Source organism: Myodes glareolus, chromosome 4 (genome assembly GCF_982192425.1).
Source record: "Myodes glareolus chromosome 4, mMyoGla1.1, whole genome shotgun sequence".
Taxonomy (NCBI): Eukaryota; Metazoa; Chordata; class Mammalia; order Rodentia; family Cricetidae; genus Myodes; species Myodes glareolus.
Window position 1 is genome coordinate 49,844,101 of NC_142029.1, and position 24,994 is coordinate 49,869,094.

Genomic DNA, 24,994 nt, shown 5'->3' on the forward strand with positions numbered 1-24,994 from the left:
CATTCTCTTTCATTCAGATAGTTTTTAGTGAATAAACAAAACATTATCTTATTACAGATGTGTTCATAAAATATTCTTTTTGGATCTAATTCTCTAAACACTGATAAAAATAATTCTCAGTGATTGTAATATTCTTGATTTATCCCAGCAAATACTTGATAAGAACATTCTAAACTCTGATAGTTTCTTTTAATTAAAAATATCAAGAATATCAATAAGATAGCAACAAGAAGAAAACTCATATTTCTATCTTCAAGAAGAATTAAATAAGAATAAGGCACTATTGCTTATATACCAATATCATCTGACTTCTAGAAGGATTAAATAATATTAATATGCATAAGGTATTTATAATTCTATGCATAAGAATGCAATAGTGGTAAGCATAATTTGACAGTACCTAATATTTTTCTAATAAGACTTAAGGCCTGCTCAACAAGTGGGAAATCATGCCTGATAATACAAATCTAGTCCACTACCCAAGACTAGTAAAGTCATGGATCTTCATAGAGAACCTACAACTGATGCCTTGCTAAATAAACATCATCTGGAATGAGCATGCTGCATATATTTTGGAACTCACACATGTAAAATAAATTAAAGTAAAAGAGACTATGAATCTGTGAGAGATAAACAGGTGTCTAGAGGGGTTGAAAAGAGGAAAGGGTGAATCCATGTAATTGTATTATAATTTCAAAAGTAAAAATTATTATTAAAATTATTTAAAAGAGAGTTAGAGACTATAATCACTGCAATAAACTTCCATGGCCTCATTCTTTTCAGTTCCTTTGAATGAAGTGCTACAAATGTAAGCCTTAGTTACTTCCCACAGTACATTAAATGTGTATCCAACTCATTGCACTGAAGGGGGGAAAATGCCAGCCTTTCTCCCTCCCTGACTTGCAATGTTAGAGATTCACATGGAGACTATGCTGGGATTGGTTATTGAGATGCAGGTTGCAAATCTCCCATCTCCTCGTTTATGATGGATGCCAGTGAAGTCTGTGGCTTGTAACAGGAGTCCTACATCAAGGAGATTTATGGGAAGGATGCATTTAGTGTTATTCATGAGCCACTTAACAAGCTTCAGCCACGGATACAATATAGCCTTTGTTTACAGTCCCAGGAGGTCTTTAGAAGGCTTTTGAAAATTGAAGATTTTTTTTGATAAATGGTAGAAGATCTTTAGGTGGATCTGAAAGTGTATTTTCCTGTTAACTTGAAGAGTACTATATTTCATCCTAACTTCCCTGTTTCCTCAATAAAAAATTATCAAATATTCCACTGGTATTTTATTCTGCTATTGTTCTGCTATATTAAATAACCAAGAGGGACACATTTTTTTAGAAAAATGATTTCAATCCCTATTACAGAAAGTTGAAGCATCTTAAAAGGATATCCAGACTATTTGAACAGAAACAAAACAACATATGTTTGAAACTGTCTTTCGTATCATACTTTTATGCGGGTGACATACCTGCTTCCCAGTGTACTGTTATTTATGGTGACAATATGCGCTCATTTTACAAACACTTAGTTTCACAGCTAACTGTAAGACTCAGAATCAGACAACTGCATTAGGGTGACTTGGTTGAGTAAGAAAATAATTTCAGTTAGCATGAGAAGAAATAGTGAAGTAACCAAGAAAATACTGGCTAAGAGGTCTAGAAAGCACTTAGACTACAAAATTTTATTATTTTTAAAAAAATCACTGAATTTGTAAGTAATTTCAACTCTGTCAAGAAGTTATAAAATGGGTTTGTTTCTTATTTCAGGGAAGTTGAGGGACATGATAGTGATTTTAACATACCAGAACCTTAAAAATGTTTTCAGAAGTGTGTTGATTTATGAGTGTTCTTCCTGAGCTCTCACTGGAGACATCTGCCTACAGACTACAGACACATTGTTGGAGTCTTCATCAAGACTGTGTTCAGGTTTATGTCATAGCTGGCGTACTTTATGAATGGTCCTTTATGTCACATAATCTACTTCAGTTATAAGTCCATATTTTCTTCAGTTTCAATTAGAGTCTCGTGCCAGACAACAGAGCTTAGACCTCATAAGAACCTCGTTACTCCACTGTGGAGTGTTTAAATAGGAACTCAGAGGCCAGATGATTTGTAAGACTTTCTTAATTATAGTCTTATTTACTTTTGACAGTTCTCTCCAAACTCTATGTCATAGGCCAAAGTTACTAAATTTTTGTGCCTATAAACAAATAAAACACGTTTGAAATGTGTTACTGTCTGCTTGGCAGGTAAGCTGGTTTGGGGCATATTAAATGGTAGAAATAAAATATGGCATAGTTTATAGGAAAAAGATAAAACAATCATAAATAAATAATCATATAGACCTGAAGAATATACTACTTTAAATAATCCAACAAACATAAAAACACATGCTAACACAATCTGAAAAATCAATGTATAAGATTTGAGAAAGACAGGAGGGAAAGGAAGACTGACTTCAAAATTCTATACTCCTAACAATTGTGAATGTGTAGCCTGAACTGGCCATCTCCTATGATCAGATTGGTGACTAGCTCAATTGTCCACACAGCCTTCATCCAGTAATTAATGGAAACAGATTCAGAGATCCATAGTCAAACCTTAGGCCAACCTCAGGGAATCCTGTTGAAGAAAGAGAGGAAGGATTGTAGGAATCAAAGACATAATAAGAAAACCCACAGAAACAATTAACCTGGCTTATAGGATCTCACAGAGTTTGAACCAACAACCAGTGAGCCTATGTGGAAATGACTTATATGTTGTATAACTTGGTTTATATGTGGGACTTCTAACAATAGGAGTGGGGATTGCCTCTAATGTTCTCCTTGGCTCTTGGGAACTTATTCCTCATTCTAAATTATGTTCTGAGGTAATGCTTTTGTACACTGTAAAGATTTTTTACTCACATTGGTTCAATAAAATGCTGGTTGACCAGTAACCAGGCAGCAGGTATAGATGGGGAAGCCAGACTAAGAGAACTTTTTGAAAATGAAAGGCAGAGAGTCAGTCACATGTCAGAAGCACTAGAAGCAAGATGAAATGTCTTACCGAGATAAGGTAACAAGATAGGTGGCTAAACATAGACAAGAATTATGGATTAATTTAAGTTGTAAGAGCTAGTTAATAATTAGCCTGAGCTAACAGGTCAAATAGCTTATAATTAATAGAAGCCTCTGTGTGTTTCTTTGGGACTAAATGGCTGTGGAACTGAGCAAGAAAGAAACTTCCATCTACAGGATTGCCTTGACCAGCCTAAATACTAAATACAAAGGTGTGCGGGGTGTGGGGAATACTTAGTCTTACCACAACTTGATATACCATGCTGTTGATACATGGGAGCCCTGCCCCTTTATGAAACGAAGAGAAGAGGAGTGAATTGAGGGAGGAGATGGCATGGAGGGGAAATGGGAAGAGGGAATGGGAGGAGAGGTTGAAAGGGAAAACTGTTTGGGATGGACAGTCATCAAAAGCCTTCTAACCAGCAAAATCTCAGAGCCAGACAGTTTCAGCACAGAAATCTACTTGGATTTCAAAGAAAAGCTTAAACCAATACTCCTCTACTTGTTCTACACAATAGAAACAGAAGGGTCATTGCCAAACTCTTTTAAAAAGATTACAGTTACCCTGGTATCCAAGCCACACAAAGACACAACTAAGAAATAGAATTACAGACCAACCTCTCTTATGGTCATCGATGCAAAAAATACTCAATAAAGTACTGACAAACTGAATCCAAGAACGCATTTAAAAAATCATCTACAGCTCTTTCCTGCCAGCACTGAGCGATGGGCATCTCTTGGGACATCTGGTACAAGCACAGCAAGACAAGGGGTAAGAGAAAGCCCTACCACAAGAAGCAGAAGTATGAGCTGGGACGGCCTGGGCTAACACTAAGATTGGCCCTCGTCGCATCCACACGGTCTGTGTGTGAGGAGGCAATAAGAAGTACTGTGCCCTAAGACTGAGTGTGGGGAACTTTTCCTGGGTTTCTGAGTGTTGCACTTACAAAACAAGGATCATTGATGTCATCTACAATGCATCCAATAACGAGCTGGTCCGCACCAAGACTCTGGTCAAGATCTGCATTGTGCTTATTGACAACACACCCTATTGACAGTGGTAACAGTCCCACTATGTACTGCCCCTGGGTTGCAAGAAGGGGACCAAGCTGACTCCTGAGGAGGAAGAAATATTAAACAAGAAATGATCAAAGAAAATTCAGAAGAAATATGATGAAAGGAAAAAGAGCACCAAGATCAGCAGTCTTCTGGAGGAGCAGTTCCAGCAGGGCAAGCTTCTGGCCTCTATCGCCTCAAGACCAGGCCAGTGTGGCAGAGCAGACGACTATGTGCTAAAAGGCAAGGAGCTGGAGTTCTATCTGAGGAAGATCAAAATCTGAAAAAACAAATAAACCATCCATCATAGCTCATGTAATAAAGGTGTTTATTATTCTATATTTTAAAAAAATCATCTACAATTGTAGTGATGGGGCCGCTTGTTTGTTTTCCAGCTGCCCAGACTACCGAAGTAACCACACAGAAACTCTACTAATTAAATCACTGCTCGGTAAATTATTTAAGCATATTGATAGCTAGCTCTTACATCTAGAATTAACCCATCTCCATTGTTTTATATTTTACCATGAGGTTCCTGGCCTACTGGCAAGGTTCAGCATGTTTGTCTCTGGCGGTGGCTCCATTACTTTTCACTGACTCTGCCTCCTTTCTCCCAATATTCAGTTTAGGTTTCCCTGCCTAGCTCTACTCTACCCTATCACAGGCCTAAGCCAGTTTCTTTATTAACCAATTGTATTCACAGCATACAGAGGAGAATCCCACATCACACAATTATTAAATAGGCTTCATCCCAGAGGTTCATGGATGGTTCATGACATGAAAATCTGTCAATGCAATCCACCATATAAACAAACTGAAAGACAAAAACCATATGATCATCTTATCAGATGATGAAAAAACCTTCACAAAATCTAACATCCCTTTATGATGAAGGTATTGGAGAAATCAGGGATATAAGGAACGTGCCTAAACATAATAAAGGCAATATACAGCAAGTCAACAGTCAACATCAAACTAAATGGAGAGAAACTCAAAGCAATTCTACTAAAATCAGAAGAAGACAAGGTTGTCCACTTTCTTCATATAGTACTCAGAGTTTTAACCAGAGCAATAAGACAACAAAGATTAAGGGGATACTAACTGGAAAGAAGGAAGTCAACTTTCACTATTTACAGACAATATGATAGTATACATAAAGGACCTGAAAAATACTACCAGAAAGCTCCTACAGCTGCAAAACACCTTCAGTAATGTGGTAGGATACAAGATTAACTAAAAAAAAATCAGTATTCCTCCTATATACAGATGGTAAATGGGCTAAGAAAGAAATATCAGAAAAGGACTCTCTTTCTAATAAGACGCAGCAATACTTATGACAGACAAGGAAATGTGTAAGCAGATTAAAATTTGCAAAGCTTAAAAGTCTTTCTAGAGGGGTTCCCAGGTGTCCATGGGGATGTCTCCAGCTAGGTCCTTGGACAGCAGAGGAGAGGGTGCCTGATCTTTCCTTGCCCCACTATCACACTGTTGATTATCTCGAATATCACCATAGACTCTTCATCATGTGACGGATGGAGATAGAGACAGAGACCCTCATCAGAGCAACAGACTGAGCTCCCAAGGTCCAGTTGAAAGGCAGAAGGAGAGAGAAGATGAGCAAGGAAGTCAGTACAGCGAGCGGTTGGTCCACCCACTGAGGCAGTGTGCCTGTTCTAATGGGAGCTCACCAAATCCAGCTGGACCGGGTCTGAATGAGCATGAGACAAAACAGGACTCTCTAATAGTGGCTGACAATGGGGGCTGACTGAGAAACCATTGATAAAGGTACTGGGACTTGTTTGCACAGCATGTTCTGGCTTTTGGGGACCCTAGTCTATACGGATCCACAGCTCCCTAGGCCTGGATGTAGGGAGGAGGGCCTTGGACGTCCCACAGGGCAGGGTTTCCTGCCCTCTCTCAAGCAGAATGGGAGAGGGAGTAGGGGGTGTGGGGGAGCGGGAGGGAATTGGGAGGAGCGAAGGAAGTGTAAATATTTGAATGGAAAAATTAAAAAAAAAGGAAAAAAGTCATTCTAGAGTTGAGAGTTTTGTTTACATCCTAAATAATTCAAGTATCAAGTAGCTGGACACATACCTAACATAATTTTCTCTAATTTTAACATGGTCATTAATAAATGAAATTATGAGCTTCACTGATACACATCTTTGATGAAAAGAAATGTATTCACTTGTTAACTCTAGTAGCCAGTTGTTGATAGCCAATCTTGTGCATTGAAAATAATACATTTCTTTATTTAGTTACTAACTTATGATTCTCTACTTCATAATTCTAAGAATCCTGTTAATTCCAGTCTTCAAACCAATAACCTGCACTGCGTAAAGCAAGAATGCTTAATAAGTACGTGGTGACAGCTAGAAGACAGAGGAAGTTCCTTTGAAAGGTGTCCAGAGGAGCCTGTATACCAAGGCTGTAGTCATGCAATGCAAACACAGGCATTCGCTGATAGTGATGTCACAAATGAGCAGCTGCAACATAAATATAAGTAGAGACCAAATGTTCCTAATACTGCAATAATTGTGACATTTAGAAATGTTTCTGTCTTTATTGTCCTTGCATGACTGGAGCTCATTTGTATAGATAAATGTTACTACTTCTCAATTTTCTCCTTAAAAAAACTAATCTGTAGTTTTTAATTTTAAAGATAACCTTTTAAAGCAACTCTCTTTTATTTATTTAAATATCATAAAGTTCCAGTATTTTAAAATATTGCTGGGAGAGTATATATATATATATATATATATATATATATATATATATATATATATATTAGATTCTTCTCTTGTATATTACATCCTGCCCACAGTTTCGCATTCTTCCACTCCTCCTGGTCCCCCCATCCCATATCCACTCTCCCTCCATTTCTGTTCAGAAAAGAGCAGCTTTTTAAGAGACAGCACCAAACACAATACAGCAAGATACAATAAAATAAGGAAAGCCCTCATGTAGACGCTGGACAAGGCAACCCAATAGGAGGAAGAGTCCCAATAGCAGGCAAAAGAATCAGAGTTCCACCCACTGCCAGTGTTCTGAGTCCCACAGGAATACCAAGCTAGTTGCTGCCATAAAGAAGCGCAGAGGACCTGGTGCCAACCCACAGAGGTCCCATGCTTCTGCTTCAATCTTTGTGAGTCCATGAGACCTGCTTAGTTGAAATCAAGCAGGTGGGCCGCGTTTCTCTAGGCTCCAAATTCAAGTTAAAACTGAAATATTTTGACTGGGTGAATTCCTTGCTTTTCCTTTGCTTTGTTCTGCCCATGCTCGTGTGTGTGTGTGTGTGTGTGTGTGTGTGTGTGTGTGTGTGTGAGGGGGATGGGTGAGACAAGTACAAGATGTTGGGATGTGGAATACTATTTTAAAGACAATTTCTTCCCTTTCCTCACCCCTTATCTATTCCCGTACCATCTTAGTTGTGCCAAGAACTTGATAATGGCCGTCTTCGTCTCTTGGATTTTCTGCTATTTAATCCAACATTCAGAAAAAAAAAAAAGAAAAAAAAGCTTGACTCTTGAGCTGCATCATCCAGTGCAGTCTTTGTAGCCAAGAGAGTTTGCTTCTGAAAAGGAGCATACTGACTTACAACACGGGCATACTGACTTATAACAAGGGCTTACTGACTCACAACACGGACACTGAACTTGGAATTTTTAAATAAATACTCCTGAAAAATAATAGTTCTTGTCCAGACACTTCTAAGTAATGTAATGTGGTATTTGTGAAGGGAGAGGATGCACATTAACAAATAGATTCACTAACTTACAAAAAAAAAAAAAAAAAAAAAAAAAAAAAACCTTCTTCTGCTGGAATTGCAGATGCAGACCAATTGTTCAACTCTCTGTAAGTGGCAATCACAGAGAAATTTGAAGCCAAAATGGAGAGCAAAAATATGCTCAACTCGTATCAAACAGGGAAATCTCTAATCATAATAATATATTGAAGTATTTCCTTCATTCAGTATTTACTTCAAGGTTGTTTCTGCTATACACCAATTAAAAAAAAATCAAGGTTATTTTTAAAGGAAAAATAGATACCATGTCTTCTTCGAAGAGTCTGTCGTGTGAATGTGTGCATACACAGGACTTTGGTAATAAGGTTCTAAGCACTCTACCTAAATTAGTGAGGCAACGCTCTAATTAAGCTTCCAATGTGAGTACTGTTCTGCTCTCTACTTTGTGTGTGATGGGTGCAGCCGAGAGAAGTCCCATTGCTTCCTGGAACACACAGTGGATAAAGGAGTGCACACTCCAGAACAACAGCCTGTGGGTTTGCTGCCAACCTTCAGGATCCTCCAGGTTTCTTTCCACCATGCCACCTGACAACACTTAACCTAAAACAGAAAGAGTCCAGGCAAGAAAAAGAAAAACAAAAATAGGAGTGAGTGGCAGAGAAGTCTAAAGTACTCAAAGAACTCTTTTTGGGGAAAAATGAGAATATTGTGTCAGAACTTTAAATTAGGTAATGAGTCTTGAAAATAATCAAAAGGTACTGTTATTGTAGTTCCCAAATGTATCTATTAATCTTTTAAATATTCTTTCTTTATTTTTATTTGATACTGTATGTGACTAATTCACTGCTACTTCCCTTGGTGAATTTAATCAGAATTCTGGGTTTTTCTCAAAGTTTCTTCAGTTTGATCAGCATTGCTAGCCTTGTTTCGTAGTTGTGGTTTGCATTTCAAGGGTAAGGGCACCCAGAATGTTCTACTTTGGAAAGCCTAGAAACACAGAAATTGAAAGGACATGAAAAAAAAACCAATTATTTGAAGTATATTTGTAGAAAACTCTGTGTACACACAGAGAAGGGGTGACATTTGACAGAGCGCACCATTTAAAATGACCTCTTTTCGTTTCTCTTTTTCCTCCACGACAAATGTATGTTAACTAGAAGCCAGCTATTTTGAGGGACGCTGCACTGAACTACAGGCTAGAGAGAAAAGTCATGTGGCTGATCTACTGCGGGGGAGGGGGGAGTAGGGAAAGGGGGAGCGGGGAAAGCATAGCTTAGGAACAGCCTTAACTGATAATTCCTAGTTTTCTGTAGGCTCATTAGTCGAAGCAGTGTGGAATTGGCCAGCCACTGCCTTAATCAGTACGGCTACGGGTTAGGCGTTAGGCATTAGGGTTTCCAGAAATTGGACCCTTGATAGTGCTTAAGGCTGGAGCCCATGTCTTATTTCACTGTCCAAATCACTGGAAGAAATAACCACCGCAGCCTATTTAATTTCACCAAGATGTATATACTCAGAAAAGAATCTTTTTATGGCACTTTTGGATTTTCATTAATATCTTTAGTAATCTCATGAGAATTCTAGCAAGGCAGTCAATGAAAGCATGAGGATGGCAAACTTTGAAATATGTATTTGGATACTTTTTACTTAGTCATTTCCAGTGTTACAAGAAAAAAATGTTCACCATTTTTATTGTAATTTGTAACATTTAAATCACATTTATATGTGTGTGTTTAAGTGTTATTTTCAATAATGTGATCATCATTCTTTTTCTTTTGTGATTAAGTAAAACTCAAACTTCAGTCCTAGGGTCCCTCCTCTTTGAAATTCTGAAAGTAAGATAGACATCAACTATTGTACCACTCATAAATAAACTGTGAGCATGAAGTGAGGAGTCTGATGATGGCCTGGAACAAGAATGGAAGGCAGCCTCCCATTTATCAAGTCTGATATGTGAAGGGAGAGGTGGCGTGGGCATAAAACTCAGTTTTTCCCACTATGTTCTCTAAGCAGTTAAGTCTGCAGGTATTTGTCTGAACTGTTCCTGCCAGAGACCCTTTTGTTCAAAACATTTGAAGAAGGAAGGTCTCCTGTGAGCCCCTTACATTAATCACCAGAACCGTCTACATGAGACTCTCCCTAAAGGGATAGAGGGGGCTTGTGTTGAGAGACTTTCAGAAACAGGCGACAGGAACACCCCAGCCTGAGACAGGACCATGTTGAGAGGAAATATGAGCCCCTCACCCCTGACCCTCTCGCCTCTTTATTTTGATCCCTTGAACAATACAAGGTTGGCAGGAGCAAGCAGTGCAAGTCCTCCTCTCTTTTGTTAGGCTTGGGAAAAAATCTCAGGGCTGCTTACTGTGCTTCCCACCTAAGGCCTTTCCTCATTTTTAATTAGAAAGAATTACAACTTACACCATATTTTTTCAGATCGCTCGCCAAAGTGACCCCAGCAAAAAGACCCTGCTCCAATTTCCATAGCAAACAGATATAAGTTACAAGTGTCATTTTGTGACTATTTTGGGGGGTGGGTCTATTTGAATATTTTTTAAAAAAATATCTGTTTTGTCCCTCATCCATGAAGTGTTTTAACTGATTTCTCAAATGCTATTAGTCGCATATCACAAAAGGATAATAAGAACAATGTCATATCACTTATATGTTTTGGTGTTTTGATTTTAACAATTCTGAAGATGTGACAAAAAATGTAACAACTGCTTATAGAGCTGCCTGTTAAGTATAGTCCTATCGTGAAAATCTAAAAGTGCTTCTTCTAATCATAGACGTCATTCTAAGGTAATCTAAAATAAATTCCTTCTCTTTACATTTGGTTGATTCTGAGAATCTAAATTGCCATGGATATTTGTGTGAACAGGGGTATTTGTTAAAAACCACCCCCTAGCATAATAAATAGCTAAGGAAGCAGTGATGCATGTGGCACACAGCTCAGTCTTCAGAAAGCCAAAGAATTAGAGATATAATAGTCAAGTAGCTTTTCCAGTGACAGAAAAACATCCAGATATTGTTTTCTTAGACAAAATATTTTGCTTCTACCCCATTTATTTCTGTATTTCCCAGATATTTGTGACTCTTGCATCAATTATCAGAAGAGTAGAAGGCTTAATTATATAATTTCTCATTCATAGGGGGAAATGTATATCCAAACATTTTAAAATATGTCTTGCTAGTTTTCTCCTCAAAATGTGAAGCGAAATTAGAAAAGAGGGAATTATGGGATTAAGATGAAACAGCCAGAATCAATGAATCAAAAAGCTGGTTCTTGGAGAAAATCAACAAGATCGACAAACCCCATCCAAATTAATCAAACGGCAGAGAGAGAACATGCAAATTAATAAGATCAGAAATGAAAAGGGGGACATAACCACAGACACAGAGGAAATTCAGAGAATCATTAGATCTTACTACGAAAATTTATATGCCACAAAGTTGGAAAATGTAAAAGAAATGGACATTTTTTTAGATAAGTACCATATACCAAAGTTGAACCAAGACCACATGAACAATCTAAATAGACCTGTCAGTCGTGAAGAATTAGAAGCTGTTATCAAAAATCTCCCTACCAAAAAAAGCCCAGGACCAGATGGTTTCAATGCAGAATTCTACCAGAACTTCCAGGAAGAGCTAATACCTATACTCCTTAATGTATTTCACAATATAGAAACAGAAGAATCATTGCCAAACTCTTTTTATGAAGCTACAGTTACCCTGATACCAAAACCACACAAAGACACAACCAAGAAAGAGAATTACAGACCAATCTCACTCATGAACATTGATGCAAAAATACTCAATAAAATACTGGCAAACCGAATCCAAGAATACATTAGAAATATTATCCATTATGATCAAGTGGGCTTCATCCCAGAGATGCAGGGCTGGTTCAACATACGCAAATCTATCAATGTAATCCATCATATAAATAAACTGAAAGAAAAAAACCATATGATCATTTCATTGGATGCTGAAAAAGCATTTGACAAAATTCAACACCCATTTATGATAAAGGTGTTGGAGAGACTGAGGATACAAGGATCATACCTAAATATAATAAAAGCAATATACAGCAAGCCGACAGCTAACATCAAATTGAATGGAGAGAAACTCAAAGCCTTTCCTCTAAAATCAGGAACACGACAAGGCTGTCCACTCTCTCCATACTTCTTCAATATAGTGCTTGAAGTTCTAGCAATAGCAATAAGACAGCATAAGGGGATCAAGGGGACTAGAATTGGAAAGGATGAAGTTAAACTTTCGTTATTTGCAGACGATATGATAGTGTACATAAGCGACCCCAAAAACTCTACCAAAGAACTCCTACAGTTGATAAACACCTTTAGTAATGTGGCAGGGTACAAGATCAACTCCAAAAAATCGGTAGCCCTCCTATACACAAAGGATAAAGAAGCAGAGAGGGAAATCAGAGAAACATCACCTTTCAGGATAGCCACAAATAGCATAAAATATCTTGGGATAACTCTAACCAAGGAAGAGAAAGACCTATTTGACAAGAACTTTAAGTCCTTGAAGAAAGAAATTGAGGAGGATACCAGAAAATGGAAAGACCTTCCCTGCTCTTGGATTGGGAGAATCAACATAGTAAAAATGGCAATTCTACCAAAAGCAATCTATAGATTCAATGCAATTCCCATTAAAATCCCATCAAACTTCTTCACAGACCTTGAGAGAACAATAATCAAGTTTATATGGAAAAACAAAAAACCCAGGATAGCCAAAACAATCTTATACAATAAAGGAACTTCCGGAGGCATTACCATCCCTGACTTCAAACTCTATTACAGAGCAACAGTATTGAAAACAGCTTGGTATTGGCATAAGAACAGAGAAGTCGACCTATGGAATCGAATAGAAGATCCGGGTATTAACCCACAAACTTATGAACACCTGATTTTTGACAAGGGAGCTAAAGGTATACAATGGAAGAAGGATAGCATCTTTAACAAATGGTGCTGGTATAACTGGATGTCAACCTGTAGAAGAATGAAAATAGATCCATATCTATCACCATGCACAAAACTCAGGTCAAAATGGATTAAAGACATCAACTTTAATCCGACCACTTTGAACCTGATAGAAGAGAAAGTGGGAAGTAGTCTACAAGATATAGGAGACCACTTCCTAAGCAGAACCCCAGGAGCGCAGACAATAAGAGAAACAATAAATAAATGGGACCTACTGAAACTGAGAAGCTTCTGTAAAGCAAAGGACACTGTCAGTAAGACAAAAAGGCTACCTTCTGACTGAGAGAAGATCTTCACAAACCCCTCAACAGACAAAGGTCTGATCTCCAAAATATACAAAGAACTCAAGAAACTAGCCACTAAAACTCTAATTAACCCAATTAAAAAATGGGGTACTGAACTGAACAGAGAATTCACGACAGATGAACTTCGAATGGCTAAAAAGCACTTAAGGTCATGCTCAACCTCCTTAGCGATCAGGGAAATGCAAATCAAAACAACTTTGAGATATCATCTTACACCTGTCAGAATAGCCAAACTCAAAAACACCAATGATAGCTTATGCTGGAGAGGATGTGGAATGAGGGGAACGCTCATCCATTGTTGGTGGGAATGCAAACTTGTGCAGCCACTGTGGAAATCAGTGTGGCGGTTTCTCAGGAAACTGGGAGTCAACCTCCCTCAGGACCCAGCAATTCCACTCTTGGGAATATACTCAGGACCCAGCAATTCCACTCTTGGGAATATACCCTTGAGATGCCCTAACATACTACAAAAGCATTTGTTCAACTATGTTCATAGCAGCACTATTTGTAATAGCCAGAACCTGGAAACAACCTAGGTGCCCCTCAATAGAAGAATGGTTAAAAAAGGTGTGGAACATATACACATTAGAGTTTTACTCAGTGGTAAAAAACAATGACATCTTGAATTTTGCATGCAAATGGATGGAAATAGAAAACGCTTTACTGAGTGAGGTAAGCCAGACCCAAAAAGAGGAATATGGTATGTATTCACTCATAAGTGGATTCTAACCATAATTAAAGGTCTTTGAGCCTATTATTCGTGATCCTAGAGAAGCTAAATAAGAAGGTGAACCTGATAAAAATCATGTAGCTATCCTCCTGGAGATTGGAAATAGACAAGAGTGCCAGGTAACCTCGGGTCCATGGGGGGGTGGGGGGGGCTATTGGAAGGGGAGAGGGTTAGAGAGAAGGGAGTAGGGGAGGAATGGGGAAAGATCGGGGGACTGGGATGGGGGGAAGTGAGGAAGGATGGATATGGGATCAGGGAAGTATATACCTCAACTAAGGGAGTCATTTTAGGGTTTACAAGAGACTTGATTATAAAGGGGATCCCAGGTCCAAGGAGAGATCCCCAGATTGTTCTCTGGACAGAGGAGAGGGTGCCTGAACCGGCCTTGGCCCACAACCATACTGATGAATATTTTGCATATCACCATAGAACCCTCATCTGGCGATGGATGGAGATGGAGGCGGAGACCCACGTTGGAACACTGGACCTAGCTCCCTAGGTCCAAACGAGAGGCAGAAGGAAAGAGAACGTGAGCAAAGAAGGCAAGAGCAGAGGAAACCTTCATCCGAAGTTGTATGGCGATACAGACGGAGACCCATATTGGAACACCAGACTGAGCCCTCCACGGTCCAAATGAGGAGCAGAAGGATGAAGAAAATGAAAAAAGAAATCAGGACTGCGAGGGATGCGAGCACCCACTGATACAAGGGGACTGATATAATGAGAGTTCACCAAGGCCAGTTGGACTGGGACTGAACGAGGACGTGATCCAACCAGATTCTCTGAATGTGACTGGATTCTCTGAATGTGGCTGGCCCGGAGCCCTTCTGAAAAGCCATTGACAATGACACTGGGACTTGCTTCCTCTGCATATACTGGATTTTGGCGATCCAGTCTGTTTGGATTCTCACTTTCCCTGGACCTGGAGGGAGGGGGGAGGAACTTGAACTTCCCACTGGGCAGGAAACCCTGACTGCTCTTAGGGATGGAGAGGGAGGAGGAGAGGGAGTGGGGGGAGTGGGAGGGTGTTGGGAGGAGGGGCGGAAATGGAAACTTTTATAATTTAATAAAACTGAATGTAACTCAAAAAAAAAAAAAGATGAAACAGCCAAGTGTAGAAGTTTCAGAGGCACTTAGAATATCTAACCCAGACATAGAAAGATCTAGGATGCCATCCTTGCAACGGTAAGAGCCAAAGAAGGAGGAAGGACATGTTTACAAGACAGCCATTTTGGAGGCGAAGGTGTGAAATAATCCTAATGACAATGAATTTTCCTATGCTAAGTTAATGACAAGTTCTGTTTCTTTCATTTAAAATGGATTTTTTTTCTTGCACTTGATCTGATTATGATTTTTCCTCTCCCAACTCACCCCAGATCCTCTCCACCTCACCTCCCATTCAAATATCCATCCTCTTGTTAGAAAAAAAGGCATCTAAATAATAGTAATAATGAAATAGGACACTGAAAAACAAAACCAACCAAAGTGGAATATGATGAAACAAACAAAGGAAAAAGAGTCAAAGAAAAATCACATGAAATACATACACATATATTCATACATGCATAAATCCCATAAAATACATTCACATATGTCCATACATGCAGAAATCCCATGAAAACACAAACCAAAACCCATAATATATATGCAAAGAGCATGTAAGGTAATAAAAAATAATTTCTTATTAAAACATTATGAGACAAAATAACCTTCAAAAATCTTATTGAATTCATTTTGTGTTGGCCATCCTACTGCAGAGCATGGGGCCTGCCTTTTAGAGTGGTTTGTAAGCCCAGTGAGGCTCCCATTTAAAAAAAAAAAAAGCTAACTTTTCATTTACTAGAAGCTACCAGTTGAAGACAGCTTCTGGTCTTGGAATGAGAGCTTCTGTCCATTTTCCCTCTCAGTACTGGGACTACCCTGGCACAGACCCACAGAGCCTGTGTGCATGCAGCCACTCTCCGTGAGTTCCTATGTGTGTGCACTGTGCTGTGTTCAGAAGGTCCTGTTTTCTTGTCTTGCATCCTCTGTAGTTCTTACACTTTTTCCACCTCCCCTAATGGAGGGGTCCGTGAGTCCCAAAGTGAGGGATTTAGTGAAGACATCCCATTTAGGACTGAGGATTCCAAGGTCTCTCATAATACACATTGTCCCATGATGGGTCTGTTTTTGTTATCATCTACTGCAAGAGGAAGTTTCTCTGATAATGGTTGAGCAAGACACCGATCTGATTCCCTAGTTGGTGTCAAAGATCAGTTTTCATTCTGATTTGAAAACATGCTACAGCCACTTTCACTATAAACATGACCTCTATCCATAACAGAATTCACCTCCGGTCACATCTCAGATAATCACTAAGTTCAGAACTTTTATGATTGTTTTTGTTTATTTAAGGGTTTCTGATATAGCATGCTTTACCAATTCACTAACTAATGACATTGAAATTCAAGTCTGTGGGATGCTTATCTAGAATGTGTGCTTACAGTCTTCTTACTCCCAGGAACTGCATAAAGTACCTAATTAGTGCATTTTAGGGTAATTTCAAATAATAAAATATAAGTAAAAAGCACAAAATACAAAAACTAGTTACTAAAATCATAAAGGAACATATGCTGGTGAGTCTTTATGGGTGCACCCTCTGACATTCCTAGTATTCACAGTCTCATAACAAATTCTCTCATCCTCTTGCTCTTCAAATCTTTTTCATCCCTCCTTCACAGTGATCCCTGAGCCTTAGGTGCAGCTGTGCTATTGGAGATGTATCATTTGGGACTGGGCTTCACAACTCTGCATTTTGATTCCTTCTACTTTTCTATAACAATCTCTGTCTGTTGAAAGGAGAAATTTCCTTGAGGGGTAATGAGATTGATTCAGAAACAAATTGCTAAACAAAAATGGATTTGTTTGCAGTTTGACAAAACCTGGAGAGGTTTAAGAAAGAAATCTAGTTTTCTAATTTCTCCTTGATCCGCACCCTTTGCCTGTGACCATCTTGCAATTTATAAAATTTGTAAGACAAAAAAGCTAGATCATTTGTACATTTTGCTATAAGAGAGGGTAGCTAGTCCTTTCCTGAGGAGAGGGGGTCCTAGGCCCCAGATTGCCTATATTTCTCTTTAGACTGTCTATCACCTCTTCAGGTTTTTCAGCATGAAATAATTTGTATCTATCTATCTATCTATCTATCTATCTATCTATCTATCTATCTATCATCTATCTATTTTCATTCATCTACCTACTATCTATATCATGATCTATCATCTATTTATCATCTATTATCCATCTATTTATTATATTATAAAATGCCTGTATATCTCAAACTGATGTTTTCAAAAGAGACTCACTAAATCCAATTTTACTTAATGATTTATGATATATTACTATTGTATAAACCTTTAAAGGTCTCTTGAATTTAACTCTAGTATCTTAGCGACATTTCCACATCATTTCCTCAGATTTCTTTTCTGATGTCATACTTTTCCTCCTTTTGTTTAAATCAGCCATTTCCCCCAGAGACTGTGGTTTATTTTTTCAGAGAATGCTTAGGGTGCAATGTTACTTCTTTCTTTGATGCCTTCCCCCCCCTTTTGGGGAATGTCTTCACATCTTCACACACTACCCTCCTGTTAGCTTTAAATGTTAAAAAAAAAAAAGTTGTCCTTGAGATCCTGTGCTAGGCATCGTCTCTGATCACTAATCATTTCCAAAGATGCCATCACTTCTAAAGTAGTGTCTCTTTAGAATGCTGTACAACCCTATTCAATTCCAAGGAGAATTTTTCTGAATGCTACACTGGAATTGATGTGTATAGTTTTGTCAAGGAAACAGATTGTCATTGAATTAACATACTTTGATAGCAGTGAGATATAATAAGACTTATCTTGATGTAGATTCTACTTTTGACTTTAATGATTTTTCTATTGTAGTAATTCATTAGGTAAGATGATTCTATTGTGGCCATTTCTCATTTTTAATAGTATTTTTAGCCACCAGATTTCAACATAGGTTCATCATGATCAAAACTATGTTGCCAGATATAATATAAAGTGAAATTTGAATACAGGCAAATAATGAATAATGTATTACGGAAGCATGTCTCAAAAAAAAAAAGCTTTTAAACCCCACTGTTAACTCAAATTCAAATTTGGTACTCTGCATATTTTATTGCTATGTCTATTAGTATGCATTAACCTTTTAAAGGTATAGCTAAAAAGTTACTGGGAAACTCTCAGTTATGAATAAAAGTAAAATTTTATTGAAATTCATGAAGTATCATTATTTCCATGGCTTTTGTGCATTTGACGTTTCATGGATATGCCTTTCAACAATTTAATTTACCCTTTAAGGGTTTTAAAAACTATATACAAATGGACTTAACATTTCTATAGAAATGTCCAGCATTTTCTGTGGTGTATGGATTTAATGTGTTCCATGCTGTAAAGCAACATACAATTTATAGAGGATTGCAGGTAGCAGGTGGACAACTTAAGTGAACACCTGTAAAGTCAGTACATGGAAGTCTTTGCTAGCGCGTGGACAACTTAAATGGACTCCTATAAAGTCCGAACCTAGAAGAATTTGCTTCCCAAGTACAGAAACAGCTTGATTTGCTGCTCTTTGCTCTGTTTCACTTCACAGATGGTGCCTGTCTTACAAATTGATGGATTTGGGAAGTCTATTATTGCATTTTCCCAATAATATATGCTCTCTTCATGTCTTTGTACCACAGTTTGATAATTTCTCCACTACCTTAGTCATTTTGTATTTCATATGTGTGATTGGTGATCTTTGTTTTTGATACTGTATTTGCTTTGATGGTCCTTGAAGCATGCTTAGGGAAGATGGTAGGAGTCCCTGACAAGTGTTATGTGTTCCTAGCTAGCCATTCCCATATCTCTTGTTCTCTTATGGCCCTGTACTCTCAGAGGAGCCTATTAACCTCACAGCAGCCTCTAAAGGTCAAGTGAACATAAGAGTCACATGCCTCTTGCTTCAAAAGCTTGAAGTAATTAAGCTTACTGGAAAGGCATGTCAAAAGCTAAGACCAGCTGAAAAGTAGGCTTACTGTGCCAGTCAGCCAAGTTATGAGGGCAAAGTGAAACTCTTGGAGTAAATTAAGACTTAGTCCAGTTAACACATGAGCAATAACAAAGTAAAAGAGCATTATTATTGATGTGGAAAATTTTAGTGACTTATCACACAGTCAAAATAGTACAGTACTGTCTCTATCAAATTCGCAATAAAAAAAAAAGACCCGAATTCTCTTTGATTCTAAAAAATTCCCAAACCTATGGAAGCTGGAGAGGAAAGTTGGAGGATAACAGAGGTTGGTGGGTCATGAGATTTAGAGACAGTAATGTAAACAACAAAGCTCAAAAGTAAAGTAACTTTGTTAGAATTTTTATCCCTATTGCAAAACACCATAACCAAAGCAACTTGGGGAGGAAAAGTAATTTAGTTCATGTTTCACTCCCAGATAGCAATCCATCACCAGGGCCAGAACCTGGAGGCAGGAACCGAAGCAAAGACATAGAGGAATGCTGCTTACTGACTTGCTCAGTTAGTTTTATTATACACCAGGACCACCTACCCAGGGGTAGTACTATCCATTTGGACTAAATTTCTCACATCAATCACTAATCAAGAAAATGCCTCCATGGGTTTGCCCACAGGCCAATCTGGTAAGGACACTTCCTCACTTGAGAAAGTTTCTTCTTCCCAAATAACTAGCCTCTGTCAAGTTGATAAAAACTAAGCAGGAAAATAATGCAGCAAATTTTCCTGGAGAAGTCACCAGAGACAAGCCAAAAGACTTGGCCTAAGTAATTTATGAAGTGGTGAAAATAAAAAAATAAAATTTCCCATGTCTGGAAAGGCACTTACTATTGAAGAGAGTGACAGAGCGGTGCTTCTCAACCTGTGGGTCATGACCCCTTAGGCAAACCTTTATTTCCAATAAAATTACATTATGATTCATAATAGTAGAAAAGTTACAGTTATTAAGAAGCAGCAAAATAGTTTTATGATTATGGGTCTCTACAACACGAGGAACTGTATTAAAGAATCTCAGCATTAGGAAGGTTGGTAACCCCAATCAGGAGCTTTCATGACTAAGAAACAGACATTAATGGTTTCAATGCTTAGTTTCAAAACATCAAAGAAAAAGATGGATGTTTTTAGGAGCTCATGTTCATTTACCATTCTGAGAACTCGTGGGCCCTTAAAGAGCATACTAAGGGTACTTGCCAGTGCTCTGTGATTGGAAAACAAAGCCTGGAATGTAGGACACCTATCGCTACTCTGGCTCATGAAATATTTTAGAGCTGCTTTTAAGAAAAATTATACATCACCTTTCAAAACATCACTGATCACTAACAATGCACTGGTCACTCAAGTTGAAGATACAGTGAAAATGACATTTTATGCCTAAGAACAAACCATGTATCCATCTTGCAACCCATAGATCAAGAGGTAATTTAGAATTTCATTTCCTTTGCTTAACTATACACCTGTAAGAATCAGAAAAGTGATTCCTCTGATGAATCTGGGCTAATAATATTGAGCTTTTTTGGAAATGATTTGCTAGTCTGCATATCATTTGGAACATTGCTTAGGATAGAGTAAAGGTTCAGCAGTTAAGAATATTTGCTGCTGGATCACCCTGGGAAGGGGAAATAGATGAGATCTCCTGGGCAACCTGGTGAGGAGGGGAATGAGGGGGAGAGGCTTGGGGAGGAGAATGTGAGCAGACAGATGGTTGAGTTGGTAGAGGTACAGACTGGGAGAGCAATGGAAGAGACATCTTGATAGAAGGAGTTATTTTGGGATTAAGGAGAAATTTGGTGCCAAGTAAATTCCCCACAATACACAAGGATATCCACAAGTAAGATTCCTAGCAATAATGGATAGGGTATTTGAACTGGTACAACTCTATAATTAGATTGGTGAATATCCTCACTGTCATCACAGAGCCTTCTTCATTCAGTAACTGATGGAAGCAGATGCAGAGATCCACGGTCAAGCACCAATCCAAGCTCTGAGAGTCCAGTTGAAAAGAGAGAGGAGGGATTATATGAGCAAGGTGGGGTCAAGATCATGAAGGGGAAATCAACAGAGACAGCTGAATGGAGCTCATGGGAACTCATGAACTCCAGATCATCAGCTGGGGAGCCTGCTTGGTACCAAACTAGACCACCTGTGTTGTGAGGAGGCTGCTTGTTCGTTTCCGGCTGCTCAGCCCCAGAAGAACCACACAGAAACTGTATTAATTAAGTCACTGCTTGGTCTATTAGTTCTAACTTCTTATCAGCTAACTCTTACATATTAATTTGGACCATCTCTAGTAACCTGTGTATTGCCATGTGGTTGTGACTTAGAGGACAAAGTTTCCAGCGTCTGTCTCTGGCAGGGCTGTATGGCTTCTCCTTGACTCCGCCTTCTTCCTCCCAGCATTCAGTTTAGTTTTCCCCGCCTAGCTAAATTCTGCCCTATCAAGAGGCCAAGGCAGTTTTCTTTATTAATTAACCACTTATATTCACAGCACACAGAAGAGAATCCCACATCACACCTGTATATGGGAGACAGGTGTGTGGCTTTGTCTCTTTAAGGGGTGCCTGGCAGAGGGACCAGGATCTATCCCTGATGCTTGAGCTGGCTTTTCGTACTACATATTCTATGGTGGCATACCTTGCTCAGCCTTGATGAATCAGGGATGGTCTTGGTCCTGACCCAACTTAATGTGTCAGGCTTTGTGGACTTCCCAGGGGAGACCTTACTCTTTCTGGGGAGTGGATGGGGGTTGGTTTGGGGGTAGGCAGAAGGAAGCGGGGAAGGGAGCAAGGGAAACTGTGGTTGGTATGTAAAATTAATGAAATTTTGAAATAAAAGAAATGGTGTTTGTTTCTTTTCTAGTGAATCCCAGTTTGATTCCCAGAATGCACGCTGGACAGCTTACAAACTTAGGCTCCAGAGAGATCCAGCACCATCTTCTGACTCCCTGGGTATCCCTGCACTGTAACATACACTAAAATACCCTAGTACAAATACTCAAAAACACATAAAGAATAGTTTAAATTTTCTAAGCATATTTTGTGGGAAGAATTTAAAATATCAGTTCAAACAGGGGTTTGGAGGAAACTTATTCTGACTATTCTGAGTGACATTAGAGACCTAAGGATTATAGAGCAAAAATAACTGTAAATGTGGTAAGAATAATGACTACAAGACAACTCTAATTAAAAGTAGAGTCTGAAGATGAAACTGGATTGTTGGCATCTCATGGCGGAATTTTAGAATATAGGGAGCTGCTTGTAAATGCACAAAGAAGGATGCGTTCCTGGTGAAGACACTGTAGGACATTATCTAAATAACAGCAAAGGATTCGACTTCCAGTATTATCTACATATGGTTGACAAGGCAGTGCCAGGACTGCAGAGGGCTCACAAAAATGTGACTAGTGTGGGGAAAGCCTGGCAAATGCACCACATGCTACAGAGAACTCTTTTATGAAAGGAAGAGTCAATTGATAAAGATTGCTGAGCCACGCCAGCCATTCAGCAAACCACTATGCTAATCGGTCAGCAGTCACTCAACATTGAGGATGATTTTTCAGGACCAAAAACGAATGATTGCTTTCTGAAAGATCATATTGTCATTAGTAACTTCAGCAATAAATAATAGTTAAACCTGGGTTATGTTTTATGGCCTAATGTGCCACAGTTAAAGGATTACATACAGCACTGGTTTTCAACCTTCCTACTATTAACCCTTTAATACAGTCCTTCAGGTTTCAGTGACTCCCAGTCCTACAACTATTTTGTTTTTTCTGCATAACTATAATTTTCTACTGTTATGAATCATAATGTAAATATCTGACATGCGTGATATCTGATATGCAAAGCTGAAAGGGGTCACAACCACCAGGTTGAGAATCACTTCGTTACAGGAACCTTTTTGCAGTGCTAAGGAAGACCGTGGTCTCATGCATTCTAGCAATATTCTACTAATGAGCTTCATCCCAGGCCGACACGTCATTTTTGTATATACTTGAAACAAAAAATTTTGTTTGACTCACTTCATACAATATTTTCTTTATTACATTCTGACCCAAATATCACTATGGTACAGCTTAGGAAATTTGTCTAAACAAACTGGAAAATCCATCTGAAAGCCAAAATAGTAGAAAGTAAAAGCATTTGGTGTAACTTAATTCCTTCAATGCATAATCTTCAACTCTAATATTCAAATTTTATATTGAACATAAAAGAAATTGAAACAGTTTAGACACTAGTATAGAAACAGTGTGGTGCCACAAATGGTTCATTGTCTCTTTTCCTGAAGAATAAAAGATAGTCTATTTATTAAAACATGCTAAGAAGTTACTCATCGGACACAATTAGTGAATTTTTATAGACCACTCCACTCTTTTCAGGCCTTCCTTGGCCCATGACTGGCCTACAGCAAGTAGAAAGGCAAAACATAAGCAGAATTGTCTTGGTTTTCATGTGAAATCATCAAAGAAAAGATAAATTTTTGTGTAGAAATAATATGCATACACTTGATAATTGCAAAGGGGATAATGAAAGTTTAGATAGCAAAACTCATTTAAACATTTTCCAGTTTGAACTACTGTGACACTTGACAATATATGTATAAAAAAAACATATTAATCGGGCATTTTACAAATTCAAGTCTTCCCTCGGGACTTAACTATTAGCCCATATTTTCCATAAGAATAGGATCATAGCAAAATTTTTCATTGCTAAGGTATTCACCTGACAAAAGGATTCAAGGCTGCTGTCATTTACATGATTTCAGTAAAATGATGAGGACTTGCTGTGAAACAGGAGCTGGCTGTGCTCGTATGTGTGTGTGTGTGTGTGTGTGTGTGTGTGTGTGTATGTGTGTGTATGTGTGTGTATGTGTGTGTGTATGTGTATGTGTGTGTGTATGTGTGTGTGTGTGCTCGTGCGTGTGTGTGTATGTGTGTGTGAGCGTGCTCGTGTGTGTGTGTGTGCTCGTGTGTGTGTATGTGTGTGTATGTGTGTGTGTGTGCTCGTGTGTGTGTGTGTGTATGTGTGTGTGTGTGTGTGTATGTGTGTGTAATAGATCTTTTCTACAGAACTGGATATCAGTCAGAGCATGTGACTTTCAACTTTGAACCCAATATATAATAGCACTACGTAAATTTCTTCTAAAATGTTCATAACACAGGATCAATATCTTTTAAAAAAACAGCAATTAAGTTAGTAAAGGTTTTCATGCTTGATAAATTAATTTTTGATTGTTACAAATACTTAAATATAAATTTACAGATACATCCTACTGAATTCCTTTAGTTCCCTTAGTTAGCAACATCTTATATGTGTATGTGTTAAGTCTGACTTCTTGGATTAGATAATCTATTAGTGGGCTTAACCCTGAAGAATTGTGATTCTCACACTCTATGCAGAGGTAGGCTATTAATTGCCTATAGAAGTTCATTTTGGATCTTCTTCTGTAGCTGAAATAACTGACTTATTCCAGAAAGCCAGGACCTTAATTTATAACCTGAAGAAGTCTCAAGTTTCAAACTTGGAGTAAAAAAAAAAAAAAAGGAGGTCAATACTGTGTATAATTTAGGCAGCATTCTTAGGGAAATACAATTAATCATTTTGAATTTCCAAATTCTGAAAATATCCTTTCATGTTTCCAAGTAAATGTAGTTGTGATGGGCAATCTTAGTTGCCAATTTAACTGCATCTGGAATTAGCTGAAACACAAGCAACTAACACAGCTGTAATGGATTTCCTTGTTTGGATGTTTTAGATAAAAAGGCTCACTCTAAATCTAGGCGGAAGCCAACATACAAAGTAGGAAGAAGGAAGCTTTTTGCTTTTTGTCTGTTTGACCTCACTCACAGTGGAAAATTCATCTATCCTTTTGCTGAGCCAGCTTTTCACTTGTCTTAGAACCTGCTCTGAGAGGAAGGATTAGCTTCCTCTAAGAACATAGGCCCTGGTTAGTGGAAGCTCCAGTGGAATACTACACAACTAAGAATATTTGAGCAGCACAAATTGGTCTTGTTTGGTTTAAAAAAAATAGTAGGAT

At 38.3% G+C, this 24,994-nt stretch overlaps 1 pseudogene; it reads left to right on the forward strand.

The window, feature by feature from the left end:
* Nucleotides 1-3,793: 3,793 nt before the first annotated feature.
* LOC125412038 (small ribosomal subunit protein eS8 pseudogene) lies at nucleotides 3,794-4,407 on the forward strand (annotated as a pseudogene).
* The last annotated feature ends 20,587 nt before the right edge of the window (nucleotides 4,408-24,994 follow it).